Source organism: Molothrus ater, chromosome 13 (genome assembly GCF_012460135.2).
Source record: "Molothrus ater isolate BHLD 08-10-18 breed brown headed cowbird chromosome 13, BPBGC_Mater_1.1, whole genome shotgun sequence".
NCBI classification, from domain to species: Eukaryota; Metazoa; Chordata; class Aves; order Passeriformes; family Icteridae; genus Molothrus; species Molothrus ater.
In genome coordinates this window covers 168731-187579 of record NC_050490.2, presented here as the reverse complement: position 1 = coordinate 187579, position 18849 = coordinate 168731, and the positions used below count along the sequence as shown (strand labels likewise).

At 40.4% G+C, this 18849-nt stretch overlaps 1 protein-coding gene across 1 annotated transcript in view; it reads left to right on the top strand.

Annotated features, from left to right (window-relative positions):
* The window catches only part of LOC118690557 (OTU domain-containing protein 7A-like), a 108869-nt gene that overhangs the window by 44525 nt on the left and 45495 nt on the right, over positions 1-18849 (top strand). Inside the window, 2 exon segments of the mRNA XM_036389343.2 lie at positions 11321-11453; positions 18029-18183. The gene's annotated coding sequence lies outside the window, so the exon portion shown is untranslated.

Below are 18849 nucleotides of genomic sequence, written 5' to 3'. Positions count from 1 at the left end.
CAACAATATTGTTATGGCATGAGGTACATACTGTGACTGAGTGCAAACATGGAGATGTAGAAAACATAAACATTCCAGTTAGTGCTCTTCTACATGCCTGTACAGCTTTCATCACTTATTTTGTCAGTGTGAACTGAATTAATTTACTCAGTTCTCATGAAATGAAAATACTTTTGCTATATTTTAGAAGTAGAGTAAAATACTTCTAAGTCCTATTCCACAGTGAGAAATTAGATTCATTCTCTTTTGCACAAACTGTTTAAGTCCTGTTTTTTACCACTGAATCCATGTCTCTAAAGCACAAACTTCACAAAGCCTTTCAGGCCAGTGTATTTCTTCTCTTAGCCAGTACTGTCCAAGGTAGTTTCTCATGGAATTTCAGGAAGTTTTTGTTTGTCTTGAAGATCTCTTTTTCACAGTAAACCTGTTTTTCCAAGGTAGGTAGTTCTAGACCTGGGTGAAAAGAATTAAATGTATCCTTTAAAAAAGTGTTCTCACTGGACAATCTAACCATTTAATTAAAAAATATGGACTGGTTCAGTTCAGAGCAAGATTCTGTCATTCTACAGAAATATATCTCAATCTAAGAATCGTAATCCATGAAAATTAGCAATATAGATAGTAGAAGGATACAGTTTAAGTATTTGGTACTTTGATAGTGTTTATACACTCTTTTTATAGTTATTTGGCATGAAGTCCATGGGAATTTCTATTTCACTGGTTTTGCTGTTAATAATATGATGTGCATATAGACAAAAATAGAGACAGTGGCTGCATGATGAAAGCATGATCTTTGTCTTTCTTGAGGTATTACTAATTTTGAGAAGGTCATTAGAAACTCTTTAATTTCTAATGTGTTAAACTTTATAATCAGAATGGTTCAAATTAAGTATGTCTATTTGTTCTAGATGCTGCATGTGTTCTGTCGTAGAGTTTAAGCGTTGCACAACTAAATTATGGTCCAGCCTAAGTTCAGAGTCATTTTCTCAGTAGATTAATGTGGTTTTGAATTACCTCTCCTGCAAAGCCAGAAAGGATTTCAGTAAATTAGACAAAAGCTATCCATACCTGATCTCTCACTGGTTTTTAATGTATATAAGGGCAGAGAGCACGTGGCTGGGGAAGCTGGCACTGTTTGTAGTGCTAAAAGAAGGAAGAGCCAGTTCATAGAGAAGACAGGGAATACCTTGTTTCCAAGTAAGTCATCTCCTCTCACATTTCTTCTGAGCTACCTCTGTACATTTAAAGCATGAAAAACTGACATCATTTGTTTCACAAGGATGTTTAGAATATTTGGAAACGTTACCCAGAGAGAATAAGATTTTGAGTAACTAAAATAAGTTACAGCATAAATTAGACCAGCAAGATTCTAAAAGCATCTCTTCGTGGAGCTGTCAATTCTTTACAGAGGACTAGAGGAGCCTTAACACTCTTGTAAACTGAAACAACATTTGGCAAATAGTAAATTTCAAGGCTGAAAAGGGTCAAACAAACACTGTGGTGAAGTTCCAGATTCTTATTTCCTGGTCACATTTTGCTAAATTTGAAACTGAGTCTACATCCTTTGCAAAATGTGTACTGCATGTAATTATATTCCAAATATTGTTTCACTGGAAGCTGAGATTTGACTGTTTAATATGGGTTATTTATTATTGCTGTGTTACAAAAATGAATTGTGCACTGCTGGTATAATAAACTACCAAATGTCTTATCAAATGGGCAGGGATTAAAAGGATGTCTTATTAAAATGTCTTGGTTGAAAAGTTCTGTGAGTAATTCGATAAATTTTTATGGTGAGGTATTTTATTTTGTGAGGGAATGATCTTTCCCTTTATGCAGAAATTAAGAGAGATTTACACTCTTTTCAACAATTGTTAAGAGATTTTACTGCATACAAGAAATAATTTTAATATTTTTTCATTAATTCTGAAAGCATCTGCTCTATTGCTCAATACTCTGATGAGACAATTAGATACAATTTTCATTCTTGTGACAATTAAAGCATCACTGAGAGGAGGTGCCCCCCAAGAGGAAGCCAATTGTCTCTTTTGGGAAAGTTTGGCTGGTGAAGGAGAAAAATGCCTGAAATTAGCATGGTACTTCTTTTTTACACTGTTAGACAGAAGTGCATGCACGTGTCTGGGCTAACTCTGGGATGTGCTGGTGGCTGCACAAGTTTAGGGTATTAAAGGACAAAAATCCAAAGAAAATGATGCTTCTTTCACTCTGCTGCTTGCAGAACAATTTCCTGCAAAGCTTATAGGATTTCCCAAATAAATTTTCTACACATGGAGCTGGATTATTCATTCTGTGAATTCATAGATTTTAAGTGTGCCTTGAAGCATGCTGATCCTTGTGTGTTAGCCAAAAGTAGATAGAAGGGTCCAGATAAAACTGAAGAGATTGGCACCTTCAGCAGTGAGATCTGCCTTCTATTTCTGAAAAATATTGGAGCTATTTATAAATTTGGAACATCACAGGACTGTATGTGGCTTATCATGCTTATGCTTGTTAGTTAAGCTTCTGATGTACTATTGTAATTAATTTTATTCCTAGCTTTCACAATCACAAGACTATTTTTTTCCATTTTTAAGGCCTTCTGCAAGAATACTGGATATTTTATCTTCACCGAAGCGCTGTGGCACATTGCAAATGATGTATAAAGCTTTAGTGTTTCTCTTTATTTGTCTTCAGAGTACATGGTATATACATTGTGCTGTTTGACATCATAGCCAGCTTAGTAATGCCCAGGAGAAAGTTTCCAAGGCCTAGAAGGGAGAGCAAAAGTACTATAAAAGCTAACCTCATCTCTATGCCTCTACCTACAATGAGCAGGGAGCTGAAAAAGTTTTCAGTGGGTTTTTTTTCAGGCTGTTTAAAATACAGATGCAGGAGAAGGAAAAAGACTGCAGTTCCTCCCTGCTCTTCCTTAGCACATCAGCACTCTTTAGAGCAGCACATGCTGTCCATGCTGGCCATTTTTCCTGCTCAGCCAAGGCATGGTGAATCTGTTCACCTTTCTACAATCTTTCCATTGCAAACATTCCTTCACTGCAGCTGTTCCATGTTAGCAAGCCAAAGTGGTATAGTTCCAGCAGTTCAGGTATTTTCTCAGCCAGGTTTCTCCAGTAAGAAACCTGATACACTACAGCTTCAGTCCTTACCTTTTTGTCTCCACATGGAAAAAAAGGCTCTTGCTGAAACCTTTGGTCCCATAGATGTGTGTGCCCTCATTTCAGTGTTTAACAGATGGGTTAGTTCATGGAAAGAATTGGGAACAATGTGAGCAAATCTGTCCCTTGGTAAATTCTTGTAGTGGTTTGTAGAATGCCTGATAGGACAGGAAGATTTCCAAGGTCAGCTTTCAGGGGTGACACTGGCTGGAGTGACATTCTATTAAGTGTCTGACTTTCCAGAGGTAGAGTATTATGGGAACATTTACTGCTTATCTGTAAGTACCAATTGCATTATAATATAAATTTTCTGAATGTCTTTCTGTTTGAGAGCTTAAGTTCTATCATTTGAATTACAGAGAAGGTATAGAGCCAGATTTTCAACCTCCTGCTGGAGATGGTTTGTATAACTTTGGGCCATTTGGCTGTGGCTTTACTTCGGGAGACTGACAGACTAATTTAATCAAGAAGATGTGGATTTGTATATGTGGAGTAGCTATTCAGTCACATAAGCTGTGTAAAAATTAACCAGTCAGATTCAGGACTATTTGAAGTTGCCCAAGAAGTTCTTTGCAACTAAATTTCTTTTGGATGAAATCTATTTATGGAAGTGGTATTTTTTTTCTTCCTTTTATTTAAAGTCTCCAATCTATAGAGATCATCATCACAGAAAATATTTTTGTTACACATAAGAAAATAGTAGTTGCTGTGTAGTTTCTGAGTTGCATATATTACAATGCACATAAGCAGATCCATTTCTATATTAATTAAAACACATATACTAGTGGCATGAGTTTAGTTCTGATCCAAGTTTAAATATTTGACTGTTAGATGGTGGTGACCTTCTTCTTTTCTGGACATACCACTTTTACTTTGAAACTAGTGTTTGAAAAAATCAAATTATTATCAACTGGGTAAAGTTCAGCTTGTACCATTTTATATTTCAAGTATCATGAACTCCCCACAGATAGTTTGCTTTTCAGTGTGTACTGACTGTAGCTTCAAGAAATGAGCTCATTCTGTCTGTCATGAAATGGAGAACACTGCTGGGTAATTCACTGCTTCAGCAAACAGAAAAGCAAGAGGTTTTTCCCAAACATTTGTACATAAGAGAAAAGCTGACTTAAGTGAGTCAATATTGTGTGTCTGCTGGTTTTGGCTGGGCTAGAGTTAATTTTTTTCACACTGTCGGGTATGGGGCTGTGTTTTGGATTCGTGCTGAACACAGGGTTGATGATATAGAGATGTTTTTGTCATTGCTGGGTGGAGCTCGCACAGAGCCAAGGTCTTTACTGCTTTTCCTGCTTCTAGGCTGGGGAGGGATCTGGGGGTGCACAGGAGGTTGTGAGGACACACAGCCAAGACAGGTGACCCCCTCTGACCACAGGGATGTTCCAGACCCTGTGACAGAAGGGAAGAAGGAGGAAGAGGGGACATTTGGAGTGGCAGTGTTTGTTTCCCCCAGCCACCATTCTGTGTGCTGGGGCCCTGCTCTCCTGGGGATGGCTGAACACCTGCCCAACCATGGGAAGCACTGAACTGATTCCTTGTTTTGCTTTGCTCTCCCTGCCAAACTATCTTCATCTCAACCCAGGAGTTTTTCAGCTTTTACCTTTACCAGTTCTCATGCTGGCCAAGGAGCTGCTTGGGGCTGGGCTGTTGGCTGGGGTTAAACCATCACAGCAGCACACACTGCCTGCCTGACTGGTTTAGTGCAAAGTCACTGACGTAAAAAATAAAGCCATCATTTTTTTAAATGGCTTTCTGCAAAGCTAAGCAGGGGAAATGGGAGTTCTGCTTCTTACACTGTGGTTGGTCACTCCTTAAGCCACCAATGTGAAAAGCTCACATAGTTGGGTTTTCTGCCATGGAAGAACATGGTTTCAAGCCAACTCTTTTGTTTTTTGGTTTGGTTGGGTTTGGTTTTTTTGTTTGTTTGTTTGTTTGTTTTTTGTTGTTTTTTTTCTTGGTTGGGTTCTTTGTTTTGGGGGGCTGGAGGGGTTTATTTTGTTTTTGGGGGCTTTGTTTTGCTTATTTGTTTTTGGTGGGGTTTGTTGGGGTTTTTTAAAATTCCTTTTGTGTGCTTTATAGTCTTGTCTGTCTGTTGAGCATGTGTCTTCCAAACACTACTGATCTGTTGTTGTGGGACCAACTCCCTGCATATAATTGTAATTTTCTCTCTTTCCCTCCCTCCCTCCCACACAGCTATTTCTGTTTCATATAAAACCTAAATGAACTTAAAGATCTTCATTGAAATCATTCCTGTTCCACATGCACAACTTTTTATTCTGAACCAACAGTAACACAATTCTCTCTCTCCTCCTTGAATTTCTGGCTAATAAGCAGCCCTGCTAGTCAGGCAGAGCCATTTTCTGCCATGAGTTTTTGAATAATTTCTAATAAACTGACAGTGGGTATTGTCCAAAGTGCTGAAACATTTGTTTCTAAAAATAATCAGTAACAACTCCCAATCAGCTCTGCTATGCATCTGGCTTCTGATCAGCATCAAAGCAGGAGAGTTTGATCAATGTCTTTAAAATTAAAAAGAAAAAAAATTAAATGTATGAAAGAGAATAGTTTTTTTGATAGCTTAAAGGATTTTTTAAAATATATCTGTCAACTCTCCATGGCTTTTATGACAAAGTTCAGGGGAAAATACAGGTATTTCTGAAATCCTTTCAGAATCCAATTTCAGATGTTTTAAAAATATATCAATATTTTTCTCTGCAGCAGATTAAATTGAAAGATATTTATATGCTGGAGCTTGCAGTAAGCTTTACAAATATATCCTAATTCCTTAGAGTGAGGTTGTCATCACGTTTGTCAGCTAAGGCTCAAGGAGACTGCAAATTCTTTTGTATTTTCCTCCAACATCGAGGTCGTAAACCTCCCCGTCGATACGGACTCTCGGGGAAGATTGCGCTGTTATCCCTGGGGTAGCTTGGTCCCTTGATCTGGGAGTTGGTCTTGGTCTGGGAGTTCATGATGAGCTGTTTGTTTCAGAAGAGATTGTTCTTCATTTAGTTTTACAGGTGTTCTTTTCATATGTGTATTTGGTACATAAATTGAAAAATGCAGGCACTGGTTTTTTGGTTTTTTTAGCTCTTGCCGGTAGACATTAATATTCAGTGTGGTGAAGGGTTTTATTCCCCCACCCCTGGCTCTATTTTGCAATCAATAGCCTTTTCCATATGTTTTTTCCTGGCATTATGAATTTCCTAGTTGGTACAGTGCTATTTAATTCCATGTCCTGCTTTTCCATAGAATGCAATAATAGATGATGATGACAGTGGCAATTAGAACTAATGGGCTACTTCTTAGAGATGCTGAATATCCATCCTGTTGAACTTGGTCAGAAATTAGGCTATTTTAACATCAAACTTGGAATATCTGTTAGTTTCTCTTGCTTTCTTTTGTGTGTACAATTCTGGTGCATGTTTCCTTATAACACTTCCCTTGTTTCATCAGCTCTTAGTTCTCCTTGTTTAGCCTGAGTATTTCCTATTAATTATTATTTTTCATATTGCCTGAATTACAGGAAAAATCATAACTGTAGAGGTAGTTACAGCTTATTTATGGCTGGAGAAAGCTAAGTCTGTGTAACCAAATTGATTTGACTAAATGAAAGGAATTTTTTTTTACTGTTTAGGGCATGTTTTTTTAATTTTTCATGAACAACCATTCTTAATACTAGGTAATTTTACATTCATTTCACGAATGAGTTTCCTACTGCAGGACTTTTCAATTACTTATGTAATTGAATGTAAAGTGAAACACACAGTTGCTATACTTATATTCTAAATCTTCAAAATGTTGTGAAATGAATCATTCTAGATGCCGTGTCTCAAATCTTTATTTCCTCATTTGTATCTCTATCTGTTTTAAAATCTTGGAGATTATATTAAATGATAGGGTTTTTTAGGATAGAAGGGAATTAAGTCTTCTATTCCTCTTAGTTTCATTTTCTAAACTGAATGCAGTAACTAAGGAACATCATGTTTCACAGAAACAAGGGTGGGAGTCTCAGGGTTGGGGGGAAATTCCCCAGTTCTGTTTTGCTGCATGGTGTGTGTGTGTGTGTGTGTGTGTGTGTTCTTCCCTGCTGGAGATCATTTAGCTCAGCACACACTGAGCTCATATTCCAGCTTCTGCTGAATTCCAGCACATTACATAAATGCCTGCTCATAGCTTGCTATTCTTTCTAACTTACGTGCACCTAAGGACTTACAAGGACTTGATTTTTGCACATAATCTGAATTTCAGACGTTCAATCCTGCTGCTATTTTTTAGGGTACCTGTAAGAGAGAGAACTTTCTCATCAGTCTGTCACTGAAGCTGTGGGATTTACCAATTGAGAGGATCAGTATTTTTAAGAGGAATGTGAAAAAAATCACTGGTATGTGTTTTGCCTTGATGTAAGGAACAATGTCACGTGCAGACAGTGACATTGTTCCTTAACAGACAGTCAAGCCTTGTGTTTAAAACAGCAGCTGAATTGTCTCCATAAAGGCAGGGATGTGCTCCAGACTCCATTTTTAAAGACTATACTGAACCCTTAATCGCTGACAGTGCACTTGACATACAATTAAGCATTTGAGCTTTCCTCTAATCTCTGTGCACAAGAAGACAAAGGATGCTTGGAGACTTGTATCAGTAAGACTATTTATACAGAGCTCATTTTGCTAACACTTTTGATGTCCTTTAAGCTTCTGCCTTCATATCCCTGTCAACTCAATCCACTGCACACATTTTCTGAGTCAAACTGGCATAAGCTGGGAAGGGGAGAAATGTGTTCACATGCAAGAACACTGGTCACAGTAAGACTTTTCTAGCAGGAGGAGAAATCCTTTCCTTCATCAGTTACCTGTGACGGACATACATACTTAGGACATAGATAAAGCAATAAGTGTTTCTCATGCAGTGATTATAAAATGATTTCAAGTGATGAAGGTTCAGAAAAAAAAAGAAACTGAATTTGTGCCAGCACTTCAGACTGTGTTCAAGAATTTGTCTTTGAAAAGTTAGATAGATCATTGAGGTGCTGCCTTACTCTGGGGAATGACAACTGTCACAGATCTGCAAGAACATGAAACATTAGCTAGTCATGAATCTTCTGTAGCTGAGCTGTAGACAGATGCTATGTGTCAAATTTTGCATCCTTCCCCCCCATAGTTTTCAACACAGACATCTGCAGGACACAGATAGACACAGTTCCATGGCTAGAATAGAATTATCATTTCTTTGGTACTTGTCCTTTGTCCTTAAGAAGACCAGTACCAATAGTGGCCATCTTTATCATGGAAGCCCCTTGGTGGTCTTGTTATGATTTCTTGAATGTTATTACTTCCTCTTATTAGAGATAAATTTCCCTCATGTGTTGCTTGAGCTAAATTAAATAATTGCAAAGAACCAATGAGCAGTGGGCAAGGCCTTGTACAGAATGTAGAAGTTGCACTGAAGAAGCCGAGTCTTGACAGAACCGAAGCACAAAGCTGATGCTACAGAAGGGGATGATTTATGTCTGGACTTACAGCTAGTTCAGTGTTCATGTATGTAACAGAAATAATGGAAGCAAGCACACACTTGAGATGTGCTCATGCTTGGGGAGATGCTGATCCACATTTAACAGAGTATGGCCAGAGGTTTTCAGCACTGTGCAGCTGATCCAAAGCTGCTGAGAAAATTGTAGGAAGTATCTGAAGCCTGTGTCAGAAGTGGGAAATGGAACCCCTTTTGAGTTCAGAACAAGCAGTGCATGAGAGTCTTGGGAGAGAATTGAGGTATTTCTAGAAACTGAGTGGAGAAAGCTTCTTCAGCTCTTTGTTAGTGACTGCTTTGAAATGTCAGATAAAAAAGGGGGAAAATGAGAGTTAATGTGGATATTCATTCTTAACAGAGAACATCTCTGATCTCTGGCCTCAGTTGATTCTGTCTCAGACTCTTACCTTCAAAATACCTGTTGGAGATGGAGTTGTTGGTTTGCAATATGTATGTAGCATCTTCAGTCTGCGTTTCATTTTCTGTGCTAACTTCACACAGAAGCTGTTGCAGGGACCATGCAAAGGTAAAAAGAAAAATTCAAAATTTGTGCTCAGAATGATGACAGAATTGCAATTGAAATTCCATTCTGAACCTTTTCATATCTCATGATAATTTTATTCTGAGCTTTTATATCCTCATGTAGTTTGTCACAGACCAAGTTGGGGTCATATAGGGAGAATTCTTTGGTTTCTTGGTCCACTTTACAGGGGAATACAGCAGGGTAAGCAGTACTTAGGGTTGATCTTAAACTGCTGAAGCTCCAATGCACGTGTGAGAAAGGCTGAAAAGGGTTTTGAGTATGTGTGCTATGTCCTTGTGTCCTGATCATTACAGTATCCAGGGTAATATTTTAGATAACTTATTTACAACTGCAAGCTAAATGAAATATTTTTTTTAATTTTAAATGGTAAATTGTGATATAATAAAATAAAATTACTGCAAGTACATAAGTTGAGTCCTCTTTGAACAGAAGTTGCCTGAGTGTTGGAAAGTGTTTATTACTCTGTGCAACAGATGTGTTGAACAAAGCTATAAAAATGTTTTGATCATTGTTTGTTAATATGTGTTGAAAAAAGGAATCGACTTTGCTTGTTTATTTCCAGGGCAATGATAACAGTTACAAACCCCTTAGCAGAAGCATCATCATTCAGTTTTGAGGGCTGGATATCAGAGTTTTTAGTTATTACCCGAAGCTAAGGGGAGTTTCTTAGTGTGGATATTTCAGTTTGTGAATATTGTATAGCTGGAAATGTGGAGGCATATTCACACTTGATGATTATTTCTGTCCCCCTGCGGTCCAAGTACCCTTCAAAGTGTTAAGAGTTATTTAAAGTTGCTTCTGTAAGTTGAGGGTTTTACAGTTATTTTTAAGTTCCCCGAGGGTGATAAAGAGTGGGTCACAGGCGAATGTGGTTTGACTGCATTTCCTTTGCAATGTATGGAATTAAGCTTTTTATGATGTTACAAACTTTGAAATAATCTACTTCAGTGTGAGGGTATCTGTGGTGTGCTACATCCATAAGTGATTTCCAAAAAAGAATTGAAGATAATACTTTGGTCATATTTATGTTTCTTGCATGAAAATATGCCATAGTGAAGGAAAAAAAACCAGTAGGACTCTTATTAACTCCTGTATGTTAGTTCACATGCACCTGAGTTTAGAGTTGGGTAAGTTAATACTTGTTAATTGAGGTACTTAACTCATGTTACAGCTGAGCTGTCACACAGACATTTGGGAGTTTTTGCATAGGAACTATTATCTACTGAGATTTGGTTACTTGTGTATGTATTTTAGGAGATAGCAAGGAATAATGTTATCTTCTGTTTTCATATCCTAATTCTCAAAAACTCATAACATTGTGGACCTTTTTATAGTTTTGCCTGTTTTAAAAGCATTATCAGGAGGAATGTTTTCCATCATAAAAAGATTTGGCTGTTAAATCCTGATTTTAGTGGGGTTGAGCCCAGTTACAACTGTATCAATTTTGTGAATGGATTAAAAAACCAGAAACAATAAAACTGATTGTAAACGCCTTTTAGAATAATAAGGTGAAGCTTATAGTAATTGCATTCTGCATTTGCAAGCCGCAGGATTTATTCTTGGGAGATGGGAGTAGATTATATGGAAAGGGAACTGCTGTATCTTTTAAAAATAAATAGACCCTATGAAATGGTATTCCTTCTTTCTTCATGTGCTTGTCTCTTTATTTTCATCAAAAGAGTGGCTTGAGTCTGCTGGATATCTCTTCATTAGTTCATTGCTTCAGATTTTGGAAGCTTAAGAGAAGAAAACTTTCAAAGCTGTATTTGATGAGTCTTAGGACAAAGAAGTCTTAAAAGAAATTCCAAATGCAAGTTGCCATTTTCATGTAGGAGAGCCGTAAGGATATTTTTGTACATTCATAATTCTTTTTTTATTAATTGTCTGGGTTGTGCCCAAGAATTTTGCATTCTTAATGCAAATTACTGTATGTGGTAATTTATCTGTATTAAGAGAAATATCCATTAGGCTTCTAAGGTCAAAGGTAAAGACTATTTTGGCAGTTATTATTATTCAAATAGCAGAAGTGTAATGATTAATATACTACTGTTCTTTTTTCTTCCAGATTTCTCAGGGGACAAAATTTTGCTTATTCATACCTTCTACTGTGGCAAAAATGGATTCTTTTCCTCACCAAAACCCAACAGCATAACACCCATCCAACACCTGCCTCAAGGAACTCTTATTTAAAGTCTATTGTAAGTCAAATGAACCACTTGTTTAATGGTAGCTTTAATCAGCTGTGTGTGTCTATTTACAGCTCGGGACTCAGGAGCGCTAATCTGGGCAGGGCAGCTTTGCTGCAGCCGCTCGTGGTTCTTGAGCGGCACCAGAGCAGTCGGGGAGTGCCGGCAGGGCTCGGGCTGAGCCCGCGGCTCCGGTGTCACCTGGCTGTCCCCTCAGGGCAGGGCTTGGGCTGAGCCCGCTCCGGTGTTACCTGGGTGTCACCCGGCTGTCCCCTCAGGGCAGGGCTTGGGTTGAGCCCGCCGCTCCGGTGTCACCCGGCTGTCCCCTCAGGGCAGGGCTTGGGTTGAGCCCGCCGCTCCGGTGTCACCCGGCTGTCCCCTCAGGGCAGGGCTTGGGCTGAGCCCGCCGCTCCGGTGTCACCCGGCTGTCCCCTCAGGGCAGGGCTTGGGCTGAGCCCGCCGCTCCGGTGTCACCCGGCTGTCCCCTCAGGGCAGGGCTTGGGCTGAGCCCGCGGCTTCGGTGTCACCCGGCTGTCCCCTCAGGGCAGGGCTTGGGTTGAGCCCGCCGCTCCGGTGTCACCCGGCTGTCCCCTCAGGGCAGGGCTTGGGCTGAGCCCGCGGCTCCGGTGTCACCCGGCTGTCCCCTCAGGGCAGGGCTTGGGCTGAGCCCGCCGCTCCGGTGTCACCTGGGTGTCACCTGGCTGTCCCCTCAGGGCAGGGCTTGGGCTGAGCCCGCGGCTCCGGTGTCACCCGGCTGTCCCCTCAGGGCAGGGCTTGGGCTGAGCCCGCGGCTCCGGTGTTACCTGGGTGTCACCCGGCTGTCCCCTCAGGGCAGGCCTTGGGCTGAGCCCGCCGCTCCGGTGTCACCCGGCTGTTCCCTCAGGGCAGGGCTTGGGCTGAGCCCGCCGCTCCGGTGTCACCCGGCTGTCCCCTCAGGGCAGGGCTTGGGCTGAGCCCGCCGCTCCGGTGTCACCCGGCTGTCCCCTCAGGGCAGGGCTTGGGCTGAGCCCGCCGCTCCGGTGTCACCCGGCTGTCCCCTCAGGGCAGGGCTTGGGCTGAGCCCGCCGCTCCGGTGTCACCCGGCTGTCCCCTCAGGGCAGGCCTTGGGCTGAGCCCGCCGCTCCGGTGTCACCCGGCTGTCCCCTCAGGGCAGGCCTTGGGCTGAGCCCGCCGCTCCGGTGTCACCCGGCTGTCCCCTCAGGGCAGGGCTTGGGCTGAGCCCGCGGCTCCGGTGTCACCCGGCTGTCCCCTCAGGAGCGGGCTCCGCGCAGTGGGGTCAGGCCCCGCTGACAGCGGCTGATCGGGACGCTGATCTGCCGTGCAAATGAAGGCTCAGCCTCCTGTTGCTATGACGATTGATTTCAGACGTCGCAGTGGAGAAACAGGGGGGTAAAGAGCTCAAAAAGCAGAACTGCGAGGGGTTCAGCTGCTGGTGGTGGCTGTGGAGCTGAAGGCTGCTCGTGGTGCCCACAGGCCCGAGTGGATCACTCCTCATGCAAGGCCGACTTGGAAAAAAGTAATTAAACTCCACGTTATGGATATCTAAAAATGGCTGCTCAGAATGCTTGCTTTTCATGCACTGAAGTTAATTTTATGCAGGCAGAGTACATGATAGATGTTTTGAGAGAGAAGGCTGTGTTCAGATTAGAGTTTTGGCCAGCATAGCTTCTATGTTAAAAAAAGGATAGCATTTGGAGAAAAATATTCAGTATTTAGGTAGAAGATCTTCTTGCTGTATCAGGACCAATTTGTAAAAAAGGAAAATGATGGGGAAAAAAAAAGGAAAAAATTTCAAATGAGGAAGTAATCTAGTTTGTTCATGTTGCTTCTTTGGAGATATATTCTACTAAAGGAGATATATGTTACTTAATGAAACTGTGTTTAATAAGAGGCCTCAGATTATCATCTGAAAGCCTAATTGTCATTTTTTCAGTGCAGTATAATACTGCCTACTTTTTTATCACTCTCACAGATGAAAGAATAATTAATACTTGAATTGGTTTTAAAATCAAGGTATTTGTTTCAGAGAAATTTCGGCTTTATCAGTGGCATTACATTTATCCTTTACACGGCTGCTTTCTGTTAGAATACAGTTACCACACTATGAGGGCCCTTGTGAATAAAATAAGAGCAACATAGTAATTGACTTACATTCATTCATATCTTGTTTAATCTTGTTATCCAGATCATGTTTTCTTGTTTGGAAAAAAAATACTATAGGTGGTGTTTTGTCCTGCAAAAATACTGAAGCGGGGGTGTAGGAGATCCTTACCTGAAAAGACTGTCTCTTGCTTGGTTTATTCCAGTTCAGGACTCCTGTTTCTATGGACTTCTTGTTTATCTGTGACATTTTTTCCTTCTGAGAAGGTAATCACTCTTAAGTAAGAAAAACGGTGTTATGAAAACCTCTGAAGGTCCATGAAAATACAGTTGTAAAAATCACATCTAAAGATACTTTAGTATCTTGAAATAATTCAAATATGTAAGCAAATAGTAGACACTTTAAGTAGCATTTCTGAAAATTGCAATGTACCTGCATTTTCAAAATACTTCCTAGTTGGTCCCTGAACCTTGATGGTATTTATCCTAGAACTAGACTTGATGTACTTGAACAGTTCTCTTGGACAGCTGTTCTTTGATGGTTCCCACAGAGCTGAGGATTCTTCAGCAAAGCTTCTTTCTTTCTTTCTCTGTTTTTTCCACCTCTGTGTTTAATGTTCAGGATTGTCTACACAAGATACCAGGGAAAATTGATGCAAATCAACTAAATGCAGGAATTTAAAGAGGGCAGCTTAAGTGCCACCAAGTCCCTGTGTGCACTATCTATTCATAATTAAAATGGTCTCCAGTGAATTCAATTTAACTCACTTCGAAGGCAAGATGAGCCAAACCAAATTAAGGCCAGCATTTTATTCACAAATGAAAGTGTTTGCAAAGGAATGGATATAGACAAATCCAATCAAATTAATTGGGTTAATTTTCCTGAGTTCCATTGTGTAGATTAAACCTTAGTAATGATGTCTGATTTGAACTTTTACTTTTTGTCTTTTTTGTTGGTCTCCTTTTGTTCCAAACTGATATTTTAGACTTGAGAAGGTAGATACCCCTCACCAAATGCTGTCTTGTAATTTTACTGTGTTTTGAGAGTCCACATTTTAACATATAAATTCCCCACTTTGCCATCAGGTCTAGTTCACAGTAACCTTTTCTTTAGGTAATTATCATCGATTTGGCTTCTTCAACTAATGCCTTTTAATCCAGTTAGTAGAAAAAAATACCATCTCCACTTTCTTATGTAGCCTGCATTAACTACCACTTCCCTTAAAGCTGCTGTTCTCCTAAACAAATCTTCTCCACTGAAATTGATTGCTTAATTATAGATTTCTGCTTAATAGTTTAACCTAATAAAGGGTGGTTTAATTCCATAATACTGTTAAGATTGTAGAATTATGGCATTTCCTATCAATTGTGACCTTTCAGAAAGAATTACTTTCAGAACCTCAAATTGTGCACAAAGAGGGTCTTTCTGCCTTCCCAGGCAGTCAGGCAGCAGGAACATTGCACCTGGGAGTTGGCTGCACCTGTGTGCTTGGCGGAGCTGCTGAGAGCCAGCAGGGATGTTCAACAGGCCCTGAGCTCTGTCACACTGCAGGGACATAAAAAGAGCCTGGGGGAGCTGGTTTAATGCAATTGCTGCGTGTCTCCCTCCATTGGTTTCCCAGAGCACCAAGACTGTGCCTCTTACTGATAGTGCTTATTTCATCCTTTCTTTGAAAATGAGGAAAGTGAAAGATCTTAGTTGCAGCTTAGTCATTCTGTCTTCCTGAGGCTTTGTCCAGTGGGTGCTGTTTTCTCTCTGTTCCTCACTTAGGTTTTGTCAGCTGTGTCTGTTCTGGATGCATGGGATGGGATTTGTTTTAACATGATTGCTTTTGCTTCATTAGTTAGCCCTGTGCATCTCTTTAAGCTTCTTTAGAGAAAAAACCCTTCATGTCATTTAACTGGGTGAAGCTGTTTGCTTTTGAAGAAGTTAAATTTATGTTCAGGTGAAGACTGTTCACCTCCAAGTATGGCTCAGCTTTGAGAGAGAGGTACTTGAAGGAGAAGAAAAGATCAAATACAACTGAGATTGTACTAAATTGATTTCAAGTCCTATTAGCTCATCTTAACATTTCAAATTAATCAGTATCTCCTCTTTAAATACTTTTAAAATTATTTTTCTTATAATATAAAACAAATTATCTGATTTCACTGCCTCTTGTATTTGTGCTGTTTAGAAATGTTTTAGGGAAGAAGTTTGGCCAGAAAGTGAGTGAAAACCAAGGTCTTCCTGTGTTTTGATGGCCAATATGTGTCAATATCCATTCAGTTCCAATTGACATTTGTGTGTCGTGTGTGACACTTTAGAAATGAAAACTGCAGGTGTCTGTGTGTGTGTCTGTAGTGTTACCCACAGGAGTGGTGTGAGTTGAATAATTGTGTAAGATCTGCTCCGTGTGTGTATTTGAAGTGTAAGTTGTGTTAATGCTCTGACAAGCCATTGAGAGCAAAGGTGGTGCTGATGGTTCCTTAGGTGTGGAGAGACCAAATCCATCTGGGGAGAAATGGGTCTGAGGCCACCTGCCTTCTGAGTCACTGCCTCCTCTGGAATTTATAATTTATTTCTTTTTTGCTTACTTATTACACTTCCATCTCAGTGGGTTTTCCCAGCTGATAGTAGTTTACTGGCAAAGATAATATTTTAAGACTTTTTCTGTTGGGTTTTTTCTTGTTTTTGTTTGGTTTTTTTTTAAATCTAAATTCTAGAGGCCTGAGCAAACAACTTCCATAGGGAAGAAACCAGTGTTAGTTTAAATGCATGCAGAGAGGATCCTGCTAACTCTGCTGCTTCCGGAGTGTAGATTCTATGCGGTAATTTTGAGGTGATGGTGACATCATAAATGCCGAGATTGGTGTTATTCTTTGCTCTGAGAAGGATGTCTATTTTACTGTTTAAAATACTGAAGTAATGCTGATTTTGAGACAACTCATGAATTGGCTTCTCCAAGCTGATACACTTCAGCTCCCCAAACTTATGAGCACTCCAGCCCCCACACAGTGACTGTACTTGAGGGCCCAGCTGGTGCATTTAAATTAACACTCATTATACTACTGAGTCACTTCTGGTGGTGGTCTGAAATGCACCAATGCTTTGTATCATCTCTGGAAGGTTCCTTTAGTTTGATCCATATGTTTCCATCCTGCTGGCTAAGATTAATTTCAATCTTTCTTGTAGTCACTAAAGAAATTAGTTGTGTTCAGTTTCTGGTGATCTTTTTGTACAGATTAGTGCTGTTGAGTACAGTGCGTCTATGTATGAGTCTTTGTTAAAAATAAAAGTAGCATTTTTGCCCTGCATTTGCATTGGAACAGATTCAGTTCAAACAGAGCTTAGATGTCAAATTTGGCCATAATCCATTAAGGTAGTTCTCTTTTCAAAATATCTGCATTCCTTTTTAACTAGTCTCCTCAATATTTCCAGCTTTCCTTCTGTTACTACACTTTCATTAGGATTACCCTTTAGAAATGTTTTCCTTGCACAGGGGTGATCCACTGCAGTTTGTGGTCCTTCACTGAACTCACTCCAATATGTCCATGTCATTCTTTGTTTCAGATCCAGAAATGGACATAATACTCCAGATAAGTCTCAGCAGGACTGAATAGAGGGGAAAAGATCACCTCCCCTGCTATCCTCATGTGGCCCAAACATAATGATAGACTTGTATAAATAGTATAAAAGATGTGAAACGTGCAGTGGAACAGTGTAGAGGCCTAAAGAGTGTGAAGTGGGTAGAATTAGCAGCAGTGTAATCTACCTTTGTCCTGGAAAACATGGAATTGGTATCCAGCAGCACAGGTCTGGTGAGGAGCTGTGAGGGAGCTTGAGTTGTTTAGCCTGGAGAAAAAGGGGCTGAGGGGCACCTGATTGCTCTAGCCTGAAAGAAGGCTGGGGAGGGACAGGTGTTACTCTCTTTTCCCACGCAACAGTGACAGGATAAGAGCACATGGCTTCAAGGTGCTCCAGGGGAGGTTCTGGTTGGACATCAGGAGGAATTTCTTGATGAAAATTGGAATGGGCTGCTCAGGGAGGTGGTGGCGTCACAGTCCCTGGAGATGTTAAAGGAAAAACTGGACATGGTGCTTGTTGCCATGGTCTAGTTGATAAAGTGGTGTCAGGTCATGGGTTGGATTTGATAATCTCAGATGTCTTTTCAAGCCTCATTGATCTTAAATGTATCTTCCAACTGCAACAATTCTATGATTCTGTGACTTTATATCCCACAAACTTTGAGTTTGTTGGACTAAGTTGGTTTTAGCGGCCAGTCCCCATGGATGAGGCTGAGAAGGACCCCACCCTCCTGAGGCAGAAGGTAAATGGTGTTTGCATTGTAGCAGGGATATGTACTTGCAGAAAAAGGCAGTGTCTGAGAGCAAAGGCATTCCATTTTTCAGGCTAAGTATAACCAGGTAATGTGCAACATGAAGTAGGAAAGGACTGTTTCATGTGGGGGACAGTGAAATTAATTGGATTCCAATTTCCTTCACAGTTTATTTTCCTAGCTGTGGTGCAAGCAAGAGCCAACCAACATCATCTGCTGCCAATAGAAAATCTCTGTGCCAGACCTTACCCTTGGCACGAGGTAAAATTGCAACTGAGGCTGTGAGGAGGAATCAATGGGAAAAATCCAATTCATACTCAAAGGTAAACTTTGGCCAGTGAATAACAAGCATGAAAGTAAAACATATGCTTTTCCTTACCTTGTGTATTGTTCAATTTCCTCCTGTTTTCTTTGCTTTGCACTGTTTCAGCAGCAGGCAGGCAGGGTTGAAGTATGGAAATAGGCTTAGGATGACTGTGTTTTAAATTCCAGCTGTTTTAATAGCTTGCCTGGCATGAACTCCTCTTGTGGTGACTGCTTTAATTTCTATTTTATGTTTGTAAAGAGCATTGCCTAGAAGGAAAAGGTTTCTATTTTCAGAAATGAAAAGAAGATGCAAAATGCAGTAGAGCAGGCATATTTTCTTGTTGGCCGTGGATTTGGCAGGAAGAATTCCCAAGTGAGACATTGTCACATTTCACTTGGGGCAAAATATGATCTGCTTCCTAACAGCTCCCTGGGTGATTGTGCCACCAGGAGAGCACCCTGGTAAGATTGTCCCCCACAGACTGCTCATAAACATAGTAAAAATTGTTCAGCAGCTATAGCCATGGTCACCAATAAAAGGAAATAAACCAAAAAAACCTCATAAAGTACTCTATTATCAGCTACTATGAACATTGGTTTAGCCCCAGTTCTAGAAAATGAAAGAAGAAAATTAACTCCATCCCAGCCAGACTCAGCACAGCAGAGAATCTATAAATTACAGA